The 20402-nt window shown below is 52.2% G+C and overlaps 1 protein-coding gene across 3 annotated transcripts in view; it reads right to left on the bottom strand.

Moving 5' to 3' along the window:
* Window positions 1-20402, bottom strand: part of LINGO1 (leucine rich repeat and Ig domain containing 1) — a 215501-nt gene that overhangs the window by 51645 nt on the left and 143454 nt on the right. For all 3 annotated transcript variants that reach the window (XM_081549521.1, XM_081549523.1, XM_081549522.1), the window contains exon 5: window positions 18001-18098. The gene's annotated coding sequence lies outside the window, so the exon portion shown is untranslated. The remainder of the gene's footprint in view (window positions 1-18000; window positions 18099-20402) is intronic.

Here is a 20402-nt window from a genome sequence, read left to right as displayed (position 1 = left end):
TGCCTGGGAGTCTTCACTCCACAAGGGGCTGGTGAGTCAAGGGAGAATGACCATCCTCTCCGTGGCCTCAAACACAACCCCTGGAGCTCCTTCTAAAGATGGACAGTCTCTGGTTTCATATCTCAAAAGAGGTTTTAAGTCCATGATGCAATTTCTGAGCCATCCTGTGCACACACACCACACAGGTGTGTGTCAACACAACCACACCAGTGACACCAGCATTTCAACGGCCAGCCCCCACATGGGACATGTGTGTGTGTGCGCACTAAGTCACTTCAGTCATGTCTGACTCTTTCAAACCCCATGGACTGTAGGTTCATCTGTCCATGGGATTCTCCAGGCAAGAATACTGCAGTGGGTTGCCATGCCCTCTTCCAGGGGATCTTCCCGACCCAGGGATGGAACCCATGTCTCTTATGTCTCCTGCATTGGCAGGTGGGTTCTTTAACACTAGCAGCACCTGGGAAGCCCACGTGGGACACACGTGTACACTCTGAAAAAGACAAGCAGTGCAGCGGGCTCTGGGCCTGGAGGCTCTCAGACGAGCTGAAGCCCCTGCAGGCAGGCCGCTTGCTCTCTACCCACACCTGGTAGGTTAGGAACTGGCCTCACTGGGAAGCTGGGGGTGGCTGGGGTCCCTCCTTCCACCTGACAGCCCTTTCGAGTGTCTCACCTGCATATGGGTCACATCCGGAGGCTAAGGCTGACCCAGTGGCATTAGGAAGTCCTTCCTCCATCTCGCCTAAATCAAATCAATTGTCTATCCTTTCACTCAACAGACATTCTTGGGCAGGCACTTGAGGACCCAGTGGTCATGCCCTGGCAGAAGGAAGGAAAAATCTCCCGGGTCACCTGAGAACTGTGTGCTGGGGGCAGTAAGGAGGAAGTGGCCTTGGTGTCTCCAGGGGTGGAGGGGCGAGAAGGTGTCCCAAGTCCCTGGGTGACTTAAACCACGGCAATTCCCCAGGATCCAGTTTTCCCAGCTGAAAAGGAAATCCCCCTCTATCCCTCTGCCCCTAGTCCCAAGAATGTCTCTCTGAGCTCAAAGGGTGTGGCAGCTTAGTCCATCCTGAAATGGCAGTAATATCCTCAGCTGTTTCTCTGTCCACTTTCTCTTGGAAATTCCTTTCTACCCCTGAGGCATCCTACTCAGACTCCAGGTCCTGCAGATTGCCCCACGTTCTACCACTAGGGTCCCTCCTCTGTGTCAGGCATTCTTTACATGGGGTTGCATGAGTCCTCAGTTGCGTCTGACTCTTTGCGACATCCGGGACTGTAGCCTGCCAGGCTCCTCTGTCCATGGAATTCTCCACGCAAGAATCCATTGCGTGGTTGCCATTCCCTTCTCCAGGGGATCTTCCCAACCCAGGGATTAAACCCAAGTTTCTTGTGTCTCCTACATTGGCAGGTGGATTGTTTACCACTAGTTACCTGCGAAGCCCCCTACATGACGTTGCTATTAGAGAAGCCCCAGCTCTAGCCAGGCCTCCCCGAACCACTCCTCCCCTGATCCTCAGACCCCAGGGGTTGAAGCTGGAGAGTCAGTGGGAGATGGGAGAGCTTTTGCCACCCTTCATGCAATCGGCAGAGGCTGGCAAAAATGAACTGTGAGTCCTGGGGCCTGGCCGGGGAAACATGGGGGCTAGAACATGAGGTCACCTGGCAGGGAAGCCCAGGAAAGGCCCACAGGGCATCTGGGGTAGGAGTGAGACAGGCCTCGGCCTTCAGACCACAGTCTGAGTTTGCAGCACTGAGCATCTGCTGGGGAAGGTGGGGAGATGCCACGGAGCTCTCCCTGGGAGACTGACCCAGATTTCTCTCCCTCTCACTCAGCCACACAGGAACACCGGGTATGAGTGTGTGTGTGTGTGTGTGTGTGTGTGTGGTGTGTGTGTGTGTGTGTGTGTGTGTGTGGTGTGTGTATGTGTGTGTATTATTCTCAGCTCTGGCAGGCGGAGGGGTGGGAAGGGAGGAAGCTTGTTGAAAGCTCTGGGAAATGAGAGAGAAATCCTCCCCAAATCCCTTGCTCTGTCACTAATAGCTAAAATATGCTCTTGACAACAAGGTGAAAGGCCCAGAAGACTCGGGCCTGACCTTGCCCCCAGGAGCTGCTGGCGCCCCAGGCGTGGCTATTGCGGGAGAGCCCAGGACTTGAGCGGTCAGAGCTAAGCCTCCACGCCACCCTCTGGCCTCCCTTTCTGGGCAGTGTCCCACAGGTCCCATGGATGCTGCCCTGGAAGGCAATGAGCTCCCCGTCATGGGGCTGTACAAGCGGCAGCGGGCAGGTACCTACCTGTCAGGAGCCCATGACAGGCACTTAGAGATGGGTGGGGAGAGGGCAAACACAAAAAAAGAGCTGGATGGCCCTTCCCAGTCTGAGCTGTCCCCTTGGTGCCACGCCTACCCACACTGCCTGTCCCCAGGGGATTGGACCCTAGCACCTGGAGTCGGGCCTTGTGAAGGGGCGGGCCTTGTGAGGGGGCAGGCCTTGTAAGGGGGAGGGCCTTGTGAGGGGGCAGGCCTTGTGAGGGGGTGGGTTTTGTGAGGGGGCGGGCCTTGTGAGGGGGCGGGCCTTGTGAGGGGGCGGGCCTTGTGAAGGGGCGGGCCTTGTGAGGGGGAGGGCCTTGTGAAGGGGCGGGCCTTATAAAGGGGTGGGCCTTGTGAGGGGGAGGGCCTTGTGAAGGGGCGGGCCTTGTGAGGGGGAGGGCCTTGTGAAGGGGCAGGCCTTGTGAGGGGGAGGTCAGAGCTGCGCCCAGGCCCCCCAGACCCAGCCCCGGCGGACTGGGGAGCTTTCTGGCTCGGGAGTGAGGATGAGTGTCGTGGGGTCTGCTGGTTGTGGCCAGGGGCTCTGGTGCACACATACAGAATTATCCTGCCAGGGTCACACTCCTTCAGACACATACACATGCTGTGCACACAGACCTGAGTGTACACACAGAAGCAGGCTGTACACTCAAGCATGAGCTGGTAAACCCGTGGACCCACCAAGGATATGTTTGGTTCCCTCCTGGCTATGCTGGGCCCCCTGAAGCCTGTGAGAGAAATTTTCTCCAGAGACTACTAGGGGCTCAAGCTAAATCCTTGAAACCCTTCCCGTGGTAAGACTCGAGACAGAGGCCTCCTCCTCGGCCACATTCTAGGCTCCCTGCCTGACCTCTGACTTCCACAGGCCCTGCACACCTCCTCTCCAGCCAGGCCTTCTCTGTGCCAAACAAGGAAGCCACCCTGGCTCCATCCTGAACCCTGAGAGCTGGGGTGCCTGTCCTTGCCAAGAACCCCAACATCCCACTGAAGGCTGTTGTTGCTGTTCAGTCGCTCAGTCTTGTCCGACTCTTTGCCACCCCATGGACTGCAGCACGCCATCCTTCACCAACTCCCAGAGTTTGCTCAAACTCATGTTCATTGAGTCGGTGATGCTGAAAAGTGAGAGGAACACTATGCTCACCTGCTGCCTGTGTGAGACCCTGGGCGTGGCCTGCCACTGTCGGGCCTCAGTCTCCCTTCCGCCGTTGGGCTGACCAACCTGGAAGACTGGGAGATGGGAGGACTGGGAGGACTGGAGATGTGCAAGGGTGGATGCCTCCATGGTCACGGGCGCCCTCCAGGCCAGCTGCAGCACAGAGCACCTAGTCCCTGAGCCTGAGGCAGCCTCCCAGCATGGTGAGAGGATCCTTTGTCCTCATACACACCCTCCATCCCCTCACCACGCCTGTGTGCACCACCACCCCTGGATGCTGACCCATCCATGCCTCACCCTGCCCCAGGAAGGAAGGAGAAACGCTGAGCCTCCCTGAGGCTGGGACCATCTTCAGAACCCCTGGCCTCTGTCCTCACACACCCTGCCGTACATCTCTCCAGCATCTGCAGGGGGGACATCGTGCACCCCTCTTTCCAACAGCTCCTCAGTGAGCCCTCCCCCATCTCCACAGCCAGGCCCACCCCGTATTTTGTAATTGAACTCCTCGCCTTTTCCTGAATCTGCCCTGCTCTCTCAGACTCAGCCTCCACACAGGCTGTTCCTTTGCTGTGATGACCTTCCCTCTCTGTCAGTCTGAAAACACTTCCCTCTCCTTAATGAATCTTTTCAAATGTTTCCTCCTCTGTACAGCCTTCGTGCCTCATTGTGCTTATACCCCCATGACACTCTGGCACTGCCTCCATGGGGCAAGTTTCACCCTGTACTGGTCAGATCTGGCTAAGTTCTTGTCCCGACCAGGTTGTGGGCACCCCCAGGGCATGGCCAGGACCTGCACTCAGCATGCTTAAGGCCCTCCATAGGGCCTGGCACTCAGTACCCAGGACCCAGCAATCATTTATTGAATGAATGAATGGACAATGCAAGCATGTGGACATCCTTGCCAAGGCCCAGCATAAGCTGAGACACAGCTTTGAAGGTGTCTTTCGAGGGGGGCAGATTACTTTAGGGAGCCTTGCAGTCAGACGCTGGTCCTTCATTCAGCAGACAACACCGGCAGGGCATACAATGTAGGAAGCTCCATCCGCAGAGAGTGCACAGTGCCCCTGGGAGCACCAGAGAGTCTTGGAGGGGAAGCATCTGCATGATGCAGAGTTCAGAAGAGTGTGTTGTTGCCACCACTACCCTCATTTGCCGACTATGGGTACCTGCTGCAAGGCCAAGGAAGCTATGGCCCCTGCCTGCCCTAGGAGCTCATGAAGTAGAGATGCAGGTAGAGGAAATGACTTGATGGGCTAAAACTTGAAGCAGGAGAGGGTGGCTTGGAGCCACACATCCTGGTTCATGCTGTCCACCACTTAGCAACCCTGTGATCTTGGGCAGCTAGCTTAATTGCCTTGCATCTCAGTTTTCCTCATGTGTAAAATGAGGGTGCTACATGTATTTATTCCATAGGGTTCCTATGAGGATCAAATGCTTACAAACTACTTTTAACAGTGCCTGGAACAGAATAAGTACCCAAGGAACAAGAACAGCCACTATTATTTTTTTCATCATTAGTTAGATGGCAGCCCACTCCGGTACTCTTGCTTGGAAAATCCCATGGACAGAGAAGCCTGGTAGGCTATAGTCCATGAGGTCACAAAGAGTCGGACACGACTGAGCGACTTCACTTTCACTTTTCACTTTCATTAGTTAGAAGCAGCCCCAGACTAGGGCTTCCCAGGTAGCGCAGTAGCAAAGAATCTGCCTCCCAGTGAGGAGACACACAACATCTGAGTTCAATCCTTGGATCAGGAAGATCCCCTGGAGTAGGAAATGGCAACCCACTCCAGTATTCTTGCCTGAAAAATGCCATGGACAGAGGAGTCTGGTGAGCTATAGTCCATGGGGTCACAAGAATCAGACACAACTGAGCATGCATGCAGAGAATGGGCAGGCCGGCAGCAATGGAGATGGGGAGATGTCTAGGTCTGAGGAAATCAATCTGTTCAGAGGATGTTTGATGTGGCTTTCTCTTCTCAAGGAAGCAAAGGATCTAAAGAGATCTGGACAGAGGGACCCTGAGGGAGGTAAAGAGGGGACAGCATCAATGGATGGATAAGGAGGTTCCTAGGGGTCTGGGAGTCCTCATGTCAGCCCTTGTGTGATGTACATGGATGAGAGGAAGTGTGCCAGGCTCTGCAGGAATGGGTGGTGCACACCTTGCCTAGGAGGCCAGCATAAACAGGGAGATGCAGATCTAAATGTAGCAGGGCTCAGGTGGGAGTACGGGGCATTCTCCCACCTGGAGAAGGGCAGAGGGCTGAGGAACTGCTCTCCCACATCTGACTACCTGGGAAGACCTCCTGGAGGCTTCCTGAGCTGTGAAGACATCAGGCTGAAGCTACAGGTAAAGGGTTCACATACAGGGAGGAGAAGCTAGTGATCTTGCTTGAAGCTCAGGTTCACTGAGCAACTTCAGGCATGTCTTTTTCCTCTCTGGACCTCAGTTTCCTCATCTGCCAAATGGGTACATTAATTTCCCAGGGGTGTGTAGGCCACTATATCCTCCCAGTCATCCTAGTAGGACAGGGAGGGGCGAGGGGCCATGGGGTGATGGGGGCAACCTGGGAAATGAACTCTCTTGGGGTACATAAGATGAGGCATACTCTAACAGGCTGTGCTCCAGGAGAACAAGCACATGGGGAGGAGAGAAGAGCTGTTGACCTTCTGCTCAGCCCCTCCCTTCTCCTTCTCCCTACCTAAGACCCACCCCCACGCACACACAATCAGCCATGTCAGTGTGACATTAACTGGCTGACATTAATAAGCCAGAGCTCCTCCACTTGCCTACCAGACTGAGCCTCAGCCGTGGAAGAATTGCTAATTACAGCCACAATAAGGAAATATCAATGATGGACATCAATATTATTGCCTCTTGCATCCCTTCCTGTTGATTTGAGATGTCCGGGGCTGTCTCTCCAGGACAACATTGAATGATGACAGAGGGGAGGAGAACTCCATGTGGAGAAGGGAACACCCTCCAGTTTGATTCATTCATGAAACCAGGGCCCGTTTCCTCTGAGCAGGGTCCCCTTTACCAAGGGCCAGGGCCAAAGCTGCAGGTAAAGGGTTCACACACAAGGAGGAGAAGCTAGTGATCTTGCTTGAAGCCTGGGTTCACCAAGCAACTTTAAGTATGTCCTTTTGCCTCTCCAGACCTCAGTTTCTTTATCTGCCAAATGGGTACAATAATTCTAATTCTGCCTACCTTGTGCAATATGGAGGAGTGACTGAAGTGCAAAAGCAAGGCTTTAGTAGGGTGACCTTCAGTGCAAATACAGAGGCTTCATGGGCCAGAGGAGACAAGTGAGATGAGGGTTAGAGGCTCAGGGGCCCTGAAAAAGAGACAGACATGTCCCAGTTCAATGAACTCTCAGAAGCAAATGTGCTCCCCTGTGGCCCCATCAAGCACTCAGAACTCCAAACAAACAATAAGCCAGAGAAAAGAGAAGCAAAGCTTGACTCACATGTGCAGTGCACCAGCTGCCACCTCTGAGCCCCTGAATTTGGGAGGACTTCAAGGCTTTCAGTGCAAACCCAAGACCCTGAAGATTCCCAAGGTGGGTCACAGACAGAAGTCACACACAGGGTGGACTTCCACCCACCAAGAGGATCTCCTAGGCAGCCCGCCCAGAATCAGAGAACAGGGCACAGCAGAGAAGCACCTTCAGGGATAACCCAGACAGTGGTGTGAAACGCACTGTCCATGCCAGGGTGCATCTCAAACACAGGCATGTATAAGCACACACACTCAGAACACACACGCACGACCAGGTTCACCAATGAATATGCAGAGGCTAAACAGGCAAACACACCCCACGCACACCACAGACACACATGCATACAGCCTGTCTTAGGCCCAACGCCAAGCTTCTTCCTAGTCCATGGAAACCTCTCCCTGTAGAGAAGGAAATAAAAAGCCCTATGCGGTCTTCCAGGCTCATGTGGCCTCTCAAGCTGTGGCCCAGCCAAGCGGCAGCGATTAGGTGGCTGGGAAGCGAAGCCCAGCATGGCCTGAATATTTCACGGGAGATTTTGCTTCACAGAAAATCCCTTCTTTGCTCCATGCATGTCAGGGTATAATTACCCATTAGGTAGTGGAGCAGAAACCTGGGAAGATGTGCGTGCAGCTCTGAATCTGAGCCCCTTGCTCTGCCTTGCCTGCGGGCCTGGTCCAGCCTGGTGGGGCCCAGCCCCCTTCTCACCCGCCCCTGAGGAATGCCATTTGGGACACAGGGTGTCCTGGCTCAGGGTCACCTCTGTCCTATGTTCTCAGCCTCTGTCCCTAGTTCAGAAAGGGCTGAGGTCCCTCATCCTTTTGCCCACTCGCTCCCCACCCCCAGCTTTCTCTGTAGGGGCTTAAGACCGGCTGGCTTATCTCACTCCCTCATCTTTCCCCTTCTCCTCTCAGTCCATCAAACTGTTTGCAGCTCCCTGAACAAACAGAAAAGACAGAAAGGAAAACGAAAACAGAGAAACAGAGAAGAATGAGAAAAAGAAGATAGAAAGGAGGTACACACTAGAGGAAGAAGAGAGGGCACTTCAGCTGCTCCCTGGAGTTCTCATCCATCCCCCTAACCTCACTAAGGCTCACCCAACAGAGTGGAGAAAGGGGAGGGGATTTCAAACCTACATACTTTTGCTTCCCACAGGGAGCACTCTCCCTCACTCCTTTTCCCTAAAAAAAAAAAAAAAGTCCACTCAGCTTAAATTAAACTCAGGTAGCATCTCCTCCAGGACTCCTCCGCAGGTGAGGAGGCTTCCCTGGTTCCTACAAGCCCCCTGTGTTTCTCTCCATCACTGTTCTGTAGTCAAGGGCTGGAAGCTTAGATGCCTACAGGGACCAGAGAGGAAATGACAATGAGTAAAGGGGTGTAAGTGGTGCAGTCAGGAGCTGGGTTAAGACTTGAGAAGGGGAGAGCACATGGCCTGCCTAAGGCATCAACACCAAGTCACTTTATGGCCCAATGATTCCACTCCTGCAAGAAACCCAAGAGAATGGAAAACATGTTCCCACAAAGTCTATGACACAAATGTCCACGGTGCCAGTATTCCTAATTGCCCCAAAGTGGAAATATCTAAATGTCCGTGAGGGAATGAATAAACAAAATATGGAATATCTGTAGACTGGAATATTATTGAGCCATAAAAAGGACTGAAATACCGACACATGCTACAACATGGATCAACTGAAAACATTCAGTTATGGGCAAGAAGCTAGTCACAGAAAGCCATCTCTTGTATGATTCTATTTATATGAAATGTCCAGAATAGGCAAATCCATAGAGACAGACAGAAGCTTAGTGGTTGCCAGGGCCTATGGGGTGGAGACAGGAGGAGTAACTGCTAATGGGTACAGGGTTTCCTTTTGGGGTGAGGAAAATGCTCCGGAATTAGACAGTGATGATGGTTGCATAATCTTGTGACTATACTAAAAAAGACTGAATTGTACACTTTAAAGTGGTCAGTTTTATGGTATGCAAATTATATTTCAATGAGAAAAAACCAAATGGTTTAAAATGGAACAAAAGGTATCCATCAGCCACATCCCTGGCTGGGGCCTCCAATTTTCAACTTCTAGTTTATACATCTGTCTCCTCTACAAGAATGGGGAGTCAGCCCTACCTGAGGCCAGCCCCTCAGTGGTCCCCAGAGCTGGCATCCCAGGGGCAGGCACTTGAGCCACAACAGTGACCACAGCAGCATGTGAACGAAAGCCACATTTCATGTTTCACACAACCTCCTTCAGACGACCCTGGTCCAGTCACTCAGGCAAGGACCACTGAGGCCCAGGGTCAGGGTCAACTGAGCTAGGTCACTCAGCAAGCCAGAGACAGAACTTCAAAGCCAGGCCTCCCAAGCCGGTGCAAGACGACCAGAGCCGCTGATAACCAGCCTCTGGTGGACAGAGGAAGTTGGATACAAAAGCATGGGCAGCTCTGCCACTGTGTCCTGCCTCAAGGCCCCCAGACTCCCCAGCCTCAGATCAAGTCTACCCCCCGGATCTGGCCACTGTGGTGAGCCCCCTGCCCCTCCCTCAGCACCACCCCCCCCAGGAGCCCACAGTTACTTCCCACAAGTCCTAGGCACGGCCAGCACTGTGACCTAGACGTCCAGCCCTCAGAGGCCTGGACACTGTAGGTTGCCAGGGGCAGAAGCTGAGCCTGTTGTAGAATGGCTTTCTGGTGTAGGATGACCAACGATCCCTGGACTGAGAAGTGCTAAACTGGACAGTCCTGGGCAAAACAGGATGGTTGGCCACAGTGCCTGAGAGGTCCATCTCCTTTCTCAATCCCAGGGTGGGTCACAGAGTGTGGGGGCTCCTTTCTTCAGAAGCCTTTCTCCCCTTCTCTCGCACTCACCTCCTCATCTTGGCCATCCTCCTTCCCAGAACCATCCATCAGCAGAAAGAAACCCTGTCTCTCAGCTTCCCCTTCAGGTCCCTCAAGGACGGCAGGTTCCTGGCACTAGCCCCAGGAGCCCCTGTGTTTGAGGAGATGCCCTGGGGGCAACTGGGTGGACAAGAGGAGGGGGCGGGGTGAGGCCATTTACTCCTCCTCCAGTCACAGCCTCCCTGTAGATTGTCAGCTCCCAGAGGACAGGAAGCTATGTCTTGTTCGTTTCACAGATGTGCCTAGTCTAGACGACTAGGTGCCCATTTGCTGAATGAACGACTGGGTCTATTTTCCATTCTAGGCATTCCTACAGTAGGTTTGAACTGCTAAAGAAGGCTTCAGGTGGCCATAAAGGCCTCCTCCCTCTGACCCCTCATACCTCCCAGCCACCCCTTAACTCACTGACAGGCCCCACCCCCGGCACCTCCAGAGACCCCCCAGCCTTCGCTCCCATAGGTCACTGTTCTGGAGTCTCTCTCAGGCCTGTTCTTGGACACCAAGCTCGGTGAAGTCTGACTTCATCACTACCTGCCCGCTCCGGCGAGGTTCCCTCCCCAGCTGAGCCCTGGAGCACCTTACGGAGGGTGTGCAGGTGAGGAGGGTAGAGCTGGGGGTGGGCCCAACTGCAGGTTACCCAGGACCTGGGTCATCCTCGAGATGGAAGGGTGTCCGGGTGTCTCAGGGTCTGTGTGCCAGCACCTGGGTTTGAGGCCAGGGCTGGCAGAGGAGGGGAGGGGAGGAGAGGGAGGGGAGGGAAGAGAAGGGACAAGACAGGAAGGAACAGGGAGGATGAGGGAGGAGCTACTCTCAGCCCTGGGGTCCCAGGAAGGCCGAGTCAGAGTCCAACACAGTGACTAACGGGCGGGACAGCCAGTTACACGTAGACACAAATATCCCCCAATGATGCAGATCACCGCCCCGCTGTTCAGAGTGAAGTAAAAGGGGAGAGAAGGTCCTCCTAACCCCATTCATATAGTGACCTTGAGCCTGCTCACATACTGTGCACCAGCGCTGTTCACAGAAGGAGTCCCAGCCGTCCTCGCACACGAAGCCCAGGCCCTGGTCCCACAACTCTCTCCACGCTCTGAGCCCGAAGCCTGCTCACATGCTGAGCCTCGACCCTCCTCGCACACAGGGATCCCTCACCCTCCTCAGACAAGGAGCACCAACGCTGGTCACACACTGAGCTTCGAGCCTCCTCTCACACTGAGCCCCGACATTCCTCAAATGGAGAAACTGGACGCTGGCCACAAATGGAGCCCTGACTCGGGTCACACACTGAACCTTGACTTTCCTCATGCACGGAGTCCTGATCCTGGTCACACAGGGATCCCCCACCCTCTTCACACAAGGAGCACCAATCCTGGTCACACGTCGAGCACAGACCCTCACTACAAGCTGATCCCTGAGCCTCCTCACAATTGGAGCCCCGACTTCCTCACACATAGAGCCCTGACCTTGATCACAAACTGAACTGACCCTGGTCACACTCCAAGACCTGACCGTCATTACATGCTGAAGCCTGTACACAAACGGAGTCCCAACCCGCCTCACGCAAGGAGCACCAACCCTGGTCACACACAGAGCCCCGACACTAGTTACAAATTGAGCCCCGAACCTCCTCACACATGGAGCCCTGACCCACAGGGCAGACTGCCGCTCAAAGATACGAAGGAGTTTCCAGCAGCATCAGCTTTTCACCTCCCCCATTCCTCAGGCCTGGATGACAGACATGATGTCTGGGTGTCTGCAGATCCCAGCTCTGAGTGACTGTTGGCAGCTGGTGCCCAAGGTGGCTCATGGTAGCTGATTTCTTGACCTTCTCAAGACCAAGACTGAGCAGGTGACAAGCTCCTCTGCATCCAGGACACAGCATGTGTCTAGCAGACACCAGGTCCTCTAGGAGCCCCAGCCCCAGGCTTCCATGGTGAAGCTGCCATGCCCATCTCTTCCCCTCCCCAGCCCAGCAGAGCTTGCTCCCTTGCTCCTCCCCATCCCTTTCCCTCTCCACAAGGATCCACCTCCCTCTCTTCCAGGAAAAAGCTGTGAATTTCTAGGTACCTGTTCCCTCCGCTTTCCCCCTTCCCCTCTTTTGGCCTTGCCCAGCCCAGATACACGTGGAACAGGCCCCCATTCAGTGTCCTCAGCTGACTGTCAGTTAATCCCTGCAGAGGTGTTAGCTGATAATTAAGACGTTAGCTGAGAACTTAACATGTGATTCCTTGCCAGGAGTATTTTGGTTTTAACAGGTTGCTCTTTGAAATGGGAAAACCTTCAAGACCCAGCCAAATGGCAGACACGGGATGCTAAGGGGGTGGGGGGCGGATATTTTGTGCCTGGAGCCCTTCCAGCTTTTCTGAAACCCACTCTGTCTCACCTCCCCTGTCACAGGGTGGACAGAATTCGGGCATAGGAGCTGCCTCCCAGGCTTTCTCCACCTCCTTAGAGTTGATGCCACTGGACACGTGATGAAACCTCTCTGAACCTCAGTTGCCTCATCTATAGATGGGTTTATAGAATACCAGCCTTGCAGGACTGTGACAGCCCTCCACCCTTCTGAGCTCCCATCATCCCCAAATTCCCTTCGCTTCTTCCTTCCACACCTCTCACCTCCTCACACTCTGCCTAATCAATGGCCAAGTCTATTCTCTGAACCCCCTACCATCTTTCCCCAGGCCACGATCAATGGAATCAAACATCAAGGCCTGGACAGGCATGAGATTGTGGGGACATTTGTCAGATGATGGGAAAGGAGCATCAGAGCAAGGAGAAAGGACAGCTCACTCAATAAACAGTGTCCAAACAACTGGCTAGTCATTTGGAGGAAAACTGCTTAGATAGCTATCCTCAAACCACATCCATAGAAACATTCTGAACAAACCAGAAATTTAAATATTTTTAAATACTATGCGTGCTGCATGCTCAGTCACTTCAGTCGTAACTGACTCTTTGCGACCCCGTGGACTGTAGCCCGCCATGAGATCTATGTCCACGAGATCCTTCAAGAAAGAATACTTGAGTGGGTTGATATCCCCTCCTCCAGGGGATCTTCCCAACCCAGGAATCGAACACGCGTCTCTTACATCTCCTGCATTGGCAGGTGGGTTCTTTACTACTAGCGCCACCTGGGAAGCCCCTTGTGTATCATAAAGAACTGCTGTTGCTGCTGCTAAGTCACTTCAGTCATGCCCGACTCTGTGCGACCCCATAGACGACAGCCCACCAGGCTCCCCCGTCCCTGGGATTCTCCAGGCAAGAACACTGGAGTGAGTTGCCATTTCCTTCTCCAATTCATGAAAGTGAAAAGTGAAAGGGAAGTCTCTCAGTCGTGTCTGACTCCTAGCAACCCCATGGACTGCAGCCTACCAGGCTACTCTGTCCATGGGATTTTCCAGGCAAGAGTACTGGAGTGGGTTGCCATTGCCTTCTCTGATCATAAAGAACTATAAAACAACATAAGACAACTTTTCAAAACTTTTCGGTGGGTAATGCCAGAATCTCTAAAGGAAAATAGGATGGACTTGACCACAGGACCATTTCAAACTTTCAAGGGGTTAAAAAAAAGCTCCATAAATTGAAATGACCAAAAACCAGCCACAAAACTGTGAAAAAAATTTGCAACATATGGCGGGTAAAGGGTTAAATCTCTCATCCTCTTATAAATCAATTTGCTCTTGCAGGTCAATAAGATGCATTTCACACACCCTCCCACCAAACAAGGTTGCCTGTGACCTCCCCACGGCTAATGCATGATCAATGCTCAGTCTGCATTGTACTCGACCTCATGCCCGAAACATGTCTTGCCCTTGGCTTCCAGGATAGTATACCTGGCTCTCTTCCACCTCACTCATTGCACCTTCTCAGTCATCTTTTCGGTGCCTCCTCAGCTCCCTCACTTCAGGCCAAAGGAGGCTCCAGGACTGGGTCTCTGGTCCATCTCTTTTGTACCTATGTACTGTGTTTAGTCGCTCAGTCGTGCCCTACTCTTTGCGACCCCATGGACTGCAGCCCACCAACCTCTTCTGCCATGGGGATTCTCCAGGCAAGAATACTGGAGTGGGTTTCCATGCCCCCCTCCAGGGGATCTTCCCAACCCAGGGATCGAATCTGGTCTCCCACATTGCAGGCGGATTCTTTACCATCTGAGCCACCAGTGAAGCCCAAGAATAGTGGAGTGGGCAGTCTATCGCTTCTCCAGAGGATCTTCCCAACCTAGGAATCAAACCAGGGTCTCCTGCATTGCAGGCGGATTCTTTACCAGCTGAGCTACCAGGGAAGCCCTTTGCACCTATACTCATTCCCTTCATGTTCTTATCCAATTTCATAGCTTTATGCTGATGACCATGTATTTGTATCTCCAGTTCAGACCTGGGCCCTGAACTTCATCCTCATGTCCATTTCCACTTAGATGTCTACTAGCGTCTCACACTTTACCTGTCCACAGCTGGGGCCCACCTGGGCAGTCGTACCAAGCCCCACACTCAGCAAGGTCCCAGGCTTGGTTTAATGCTCTACTCTCAGCACTTTGAAATTCTTAATGTTATTTTTTAAACAAAAGGCCATACATTTCATTTAGCTCTGGCTCCCACACATCATGTAGCCAGTCCCATCCATAGCCGAGCTCCTCTCCTCCCCTACATCAAACCCACTCTTCTCAATCCTCTGCTCTGTGGGTGGCAGCAGTCCCATCCTTTTCCCTACTTGGGCCAAAACCTTTGGAGTCACTGTTATGGATTGAATGTTTGTGTCTCCAAAAATTCATAGGTTGGAACCCCAACTCCCAATGTGATGGTGTTTGGAGGTGGGACGTGACGTGGGTTAGATGAGGTCATGAAGGTGGGGCCCTCATGACGGGATTGGTAACCTTATAAGAAGAGGAAGAGGCACCAGGGCTCAGTCTCTTCGTGTGCACACAAAAAAGTCACATGAGCCCACAGCGAGATGGTAGTCATCTACAAGCCAAGTAGAGGGTCCTCGCCAAGAACTGTGTCTGCCAGCACCTTGATCTTGGACTTCCCAGTCTAAAGAAGTGTGAGAAATAAATGTGTGTTGTTTAAGCCACCCAGCCTATGGTATTCGGTTATGGCAGCTTAAAATGACTAAGACAGTAATCTTTGGCTCTCTCTCTCTCTCTCTCACATACACACACACACCACCTCATCCAATCTGCCAGCAAATCCTATTGGCTCTACCATTAACATGTACTCAGAATCTTTTCACTTCTCCCCACTTCCATCAAGACCCCTTAGTCCAAACCCCATCATCTCTTCCCTGGATCATCACAACCATCTACCGCCTGATCTGCCTGCTTCCATTCTGGCCCCCTTCAGTAGCTCAAGTGATCTGGCTAAAATGAAATTCAGATTGTGTCATACCATTATTCAGAACCTTCCATGTCTCCCTGCTTTCCCTACTTCATTCTGAGGAAAAGCCCAGGCCCTAGGGTGCCCACAGGGCCCTGTGAGGTCTGGCTCTTGATCCCTCTCTGGTCGCACACTTCACTGTCTCCCTCCCTCACCCTGTTCCAGCCACACTGGCCCTCTCCCCGAGCCCTGAACACGCCAGGGGACCCAGACACCTGTGTGACTCATTCTCTCGCCTCCTACAGGCCCTTTCCTTACTGCCACCTCCTAGCGAGGCCTTCCTGACTGCCATATCCAAGTGTCCCAACAGTTCTCATCCCCACCCTGCTCACTTTTCTTCTCATTAGCACTTAGCGCTCATACACACACTAGATTTCACTTGATTATCTGTTTCTCCTTGGCTGTCTCTCCTTCACAAGAGCTTAAGTTCCACAGAGCAGGGATTTTGTTTTGTCAATTTCATTCACTGTTAGGTCCCTAAACAAAACAGTATCCAACACGTGGTAGATGCTCAATTAATGCTCGCTGAATAAAGGGACAGATGAACAGAAGAATGAGCTGAGGGCGTGACATGAATCGGCACTTGATAAACAGGCAAACAAACTGAAATGGCCAAAGAACACACACGAATATGCCCAATCTTATCGGTGATCAAAGAAATGTAAAATAAATCAGTTTTACCTACCAGGTTGGCAGGGATTTAAGTGAGTGATAATGTCAGGTTGGCAAGGGTGAAGGGACAAGGCCTCTTGTACGTGACAAGTCAGCACAGGAGGTTGATCTGGCCTGTGGGTCAAACCTGGAAATGTGCGTGCTCTCTGACCCAGGCAGTCCACTTCCAGAAACACCCCCAGAGGACCCGTAACACCAGTGCACACAGATGTAGGAACTGGGAGGTTCCCTGAGTGACGTTTATAAATAACCAAACACCAGAAACAACCTAAATGGCCCCTGACAGGATTAATAACTGACAACATAACTTAAAGACTATCCATACAACGGGCGTAAAAGGAAAGGAAGAACATTAGAATGATCTATACAATAATATCAAGTGAGAAATCAAGTGACAGGGCAGTATAACCAGTATGATAGTTTTTCTTTTTAAAATATGTTTCTAAGCATAGAAACAAGTCTGGAAGGATACGATATATGGAACTAGTTAGCAGTGGCTAGCCTTGGCAAGGAAGAGATTTTGGGAAGAGCCTGAACTGCATGCTTTAGATACTTCTACAGGGACTTCCCTGGTAGTCCAGTGGCTAAGACTTTGCCTTCCAATTCAGGGGATGTGGGTTTGATCCCTGGTCAGGGAGCTAAGATCCCCATGCCTCACTGCCATAAAACAGAATACTGTAACAAATTCAATAAAGACTTTAAAAATAGTCCACATTAAAAAAAATCTTAAAAAAATAATCTTTCTACATTGTTAGATCAATAGGTAGATATAGGGAACATATTACCTTAATAGTTGGAAAAATGACTCTGCCTAAGGAGAAAACACAACCCTGTCTCCCCAGTGCTGAATGATGCAGAAATAGGACATTCGAAGCCCTCATTATCTGGCCCTGCCTCATCCCTGTTACCCCACCCACCTCCACCCCCACACCCCAGCACTCTGGGTTCCAAGCTCATGAAACAATTTTCTATTCCTGGTCCCTCTCACAGCTCCACACCTGTCTCACAGCTCCGTTCACAGGCACAAAGGCCCAGCTGACCCCACCCAGGGACCTGCTCAGCCTGAATTCTGCTGTCAGAGAGCCAGAAGGGGGAAGACAAGGATCCCAAGAGCACCCTTCACAGCCAGCCCTGCAGCCTCTAGCGGGAACCCCAGGTCTCTGCCCCAGGGACGGCTTGCAGGACCTGTTGACTTTGGCCTGAGCAGGCTTGACCGCCCTTGGCTCCAGGGCCCCCTCTGTAGGCCCTGGACACAGCAGCTCCGAGGGTGCCAACATGGGCCCAGCAAAGTGGGGACTGAACAGAGGAAGAGGGGGTCTGGGGTTTCAGCTCCCATTAACATCGCCAGATTGAATCAATAGAATCGTAGGTCCCATGCAATATTTGGGACATACTTATGCTGAAAAATGATCTGTTGTCTTTCTGAAGTTCACATTGAGCTGGACATCCTGTATTTTTTCTGGCAAGCCTAGCTCCCACCACATCCCAGCCCTTGACCCCAAGCAGAAAGCTTCCACTGGGGCACCCAGGAGCAATCGAGAAATGTCCTCTCTCGGGCCCAATGCCGAAGGATTGAAAGTGACTAAAAGTGAGTACGGCTGTTCTTGGTGCCAGAAACAGCACCTTTGCCCTGGGGGTGTCCTATCGACAGCGGGGACCTTCCGGAGTAAGAGCCCCCACTCACAGAAGCACACACATCAGGCAAGTGAAGACAGCAGCTCTGGCAGGGAAAAGCCAGTGACAGCAATGGATGAGAAACCTCAGAGGCAAAAGCTCCCACCGCCAAAAGAGCTTGGAAGGTGTGTACCATGAAGGATCCTTAACCAACTGCAGACAGTGATATGTGGGAGCCACATGGGGGCCTCTCCGTGTCTCTGGGACGAGGCCTGGTGAGCAGGCGTTGCTGCTGAGGTGGCCCGCCTCTTGGAGGTCTGGGAACTCCTCCCCAGGAGGCCCTGTGGGGGCCTGGGGGCTTCAAACCCCATGCTGTGCGCCCCCCCCATCGCCCTGACAGGGGCTCGTCAACCCAGTGCTGGGGGCCCTACTCTTACAGTCCTCCCACCCAGTGCAGAGACACAGCAAGGGAGAGCCCACTCCCATCTCCCCCTACCTGGGTCAGAAGGCGCTGGGAGGCAAACAGATGGGCCTCTGGGGGCCGGAGGAGCGGCAGGGGGAGCGGCAGCCCGTCCGTCTCGGTCCCAGCATGCACTGTGGGGAAGAGCAGGGAGGTGAGAGCGGACAAAGACTGGGCCTCTGCAACCTGGGGGTTCCCCCCTCAGCATGGGACCCCCCCCAGCCCCCCAGCAGATCCTGACCCTCTAGCCCAGGGGGCTCAGCGCTGCCTCCCACTTCCTGGAGGGGCCTTCTGCCACCAGGCTCCCTGGTATCTCCCGGCTCCTTTGAATAGCCTCCCAGGTCTGGCATTCGAGGCCCTGTCCAAACCCCTCGCTTCTCATCATCTCACACTGTCTTCAATAGGTCAGGCCCACCTCGGCAAGTTTTGTTCACCACACACACACACACACACACACACACACACACACACACACACACACACACACACACACACACACACACACACACACACACACACACACAGGCAGTTCTACCTCATTCTCTCTGAGGTTCCCTCTGCTACCCACCAAGTCTGTCCCCTGTCTCCTGGAAGCTTCACCTACATGTCTTCACCCCCAGTACCTCACCACAGCATGGCTGGCTTCTGCCCCACCACTGCCCACAACACCCTCTGCCAGGACCCCCACTGTCCAGGCCAGTCCTCCTGCCCCAGCCGCTGGGTCTCTGGCCGGGTGACCTCTCCCTCCTGTAGGAGGCTCCTAACCCACACTCCCTACATTTTCATCACTCCTCTTCACACATGGTCCCCAGCTGCTGTGTCCCGTCCTCCCCTCCTTTCTCCTCCCTGGACCACCTTACTCACACCAGTGTTTCAATCACCCTCTGTCCATGCCCCCCAGAGGATTCCATCATGCCCGGAGGAAAGTTGAGGCCCCTGACCTGTCTCCCGCCCTCTCTTCCCTCACTTAGCTCCAGCTGCAAGGCCCACCCTGCCAAGCACTCCCCTCCAGCTCCACACAGGCCTGGCTCCTGCTCAGCCAGGTTCAGCTCAAGGCACCACCTCAGATGCCCTTCCCTGACCACCCTGCACAGGAAACCCTCCTTCCCCGAGTCACACTACCCTGAGTGACTGACGTGTCATTCAGTGTTCCCTGTCTCAACAATCCCACGGCGAGCTTTATTTCCAGTCAGGTTAATTGAGGTATAATTTACTTGCAGTAAAATTTACCCTTTTTTAGATAACAAATTCTAGTGAGGATGTGGAGAAAAGGGAATCCTTGTGCACTGCTGGTGGGAATGGAAATTGGTGCAGCCACTATGGAAAACATTACGGAGGGTCCTCAAAAAATTAAAAATAGAACTACCATGTGATTCAGCAATTCCACTTCTGGGTATATAGCCAAAGGAAATGAAAACACTATCTCAAAAAGATAGATGCACTTCTGTGTTCACTGGAGCATTATTTATAGCAGCCAACACGTGGAAACAACATAAGTGTCCATCAATGAATGAATGAATAAAGAAGATATGAGATATATACATACATATATATATATATATATAATAAAATTATTCAGTTATAAAAAGTAAGGAAATCCATTTGTGACAACATGGATGGACCTTGAAGGCATTATGCTAAGTGAAATAACTTAAAGACAAATACTGTATTGCAGAATCTAAAACAAAAGAAATGAAAAACTAAACTCTTAGGAAAAGATATCATACTTATGGTTACCAGTGCCAGAGGGTGGGTGGAGAAGGAATTGCAGGAAGGTAGTCAAAAGGGCTTCCCAGGTGGCGCCAGTGGTAAAGAACCCGCCTGCCAATGGAGGAGACTTAAGAGACTCTGGCTCGATCCCTGGGTCAGGAAGATCCCCTGGAGGAAATGGCAACCCAGTCCAGTATTCTTGCCTGGAGAATCCCATGGACAGAGGAACCTGGTGGGCTACAGTCCATGGGGTCACACAAAGTTGGACACGCCTAAAGCGACTTAGCACGGCACAGCAGGGTCAAAAGGTACAAACTTCCAGTTATGAGATAAGTAAGTGCCAGGGACAAGCACAACATGATGACTATAGTTAACAGTCTGTAAACAGGAAAGTTATTAGGAAAGTAGATCCTAAGAGTTCTTATTACAAGAAGAAAACCTTTTTTCTTCTTTCTTTTCTTTCTATATATCTATATGAGATGATGGATATTGGGTGGTAATCATTTCACAATATATGTAAATTAAACCATCATACTGTACACCTTAAATGTATACAGTGATGTATATCAATTATTTCTAAATAAAACTGGAACAAACTTGACACTTTTTAGTGCACAGTTCTGAGCTTCGATAGCTGTATATAGCACGTAACCACTACTGCAATTAAGATAAAGAACAATTCTATTATCCATCCATATCAGAAAATCTCCATGAGTTGTCTCCTTTGT

This window comes from Giraffa tippelskirchi, chromosome 12 (assembly GCF_054371585.1).
Source record: "Giraffa tippelskirchi isolate mGirTip1 chromosome 12, T2T-mGirTip1v1.2.pri, whole genome shotgun sequence".
NCBI lineage: Eukaryota > Metazoa > Chordata > Mammalia > Artiodactyla > Giraffidae > Giraffa > Giraffa tippelskirchi.
This window is presented reverse-complemented; position numbering and strand designations above follow the sequence as displayed.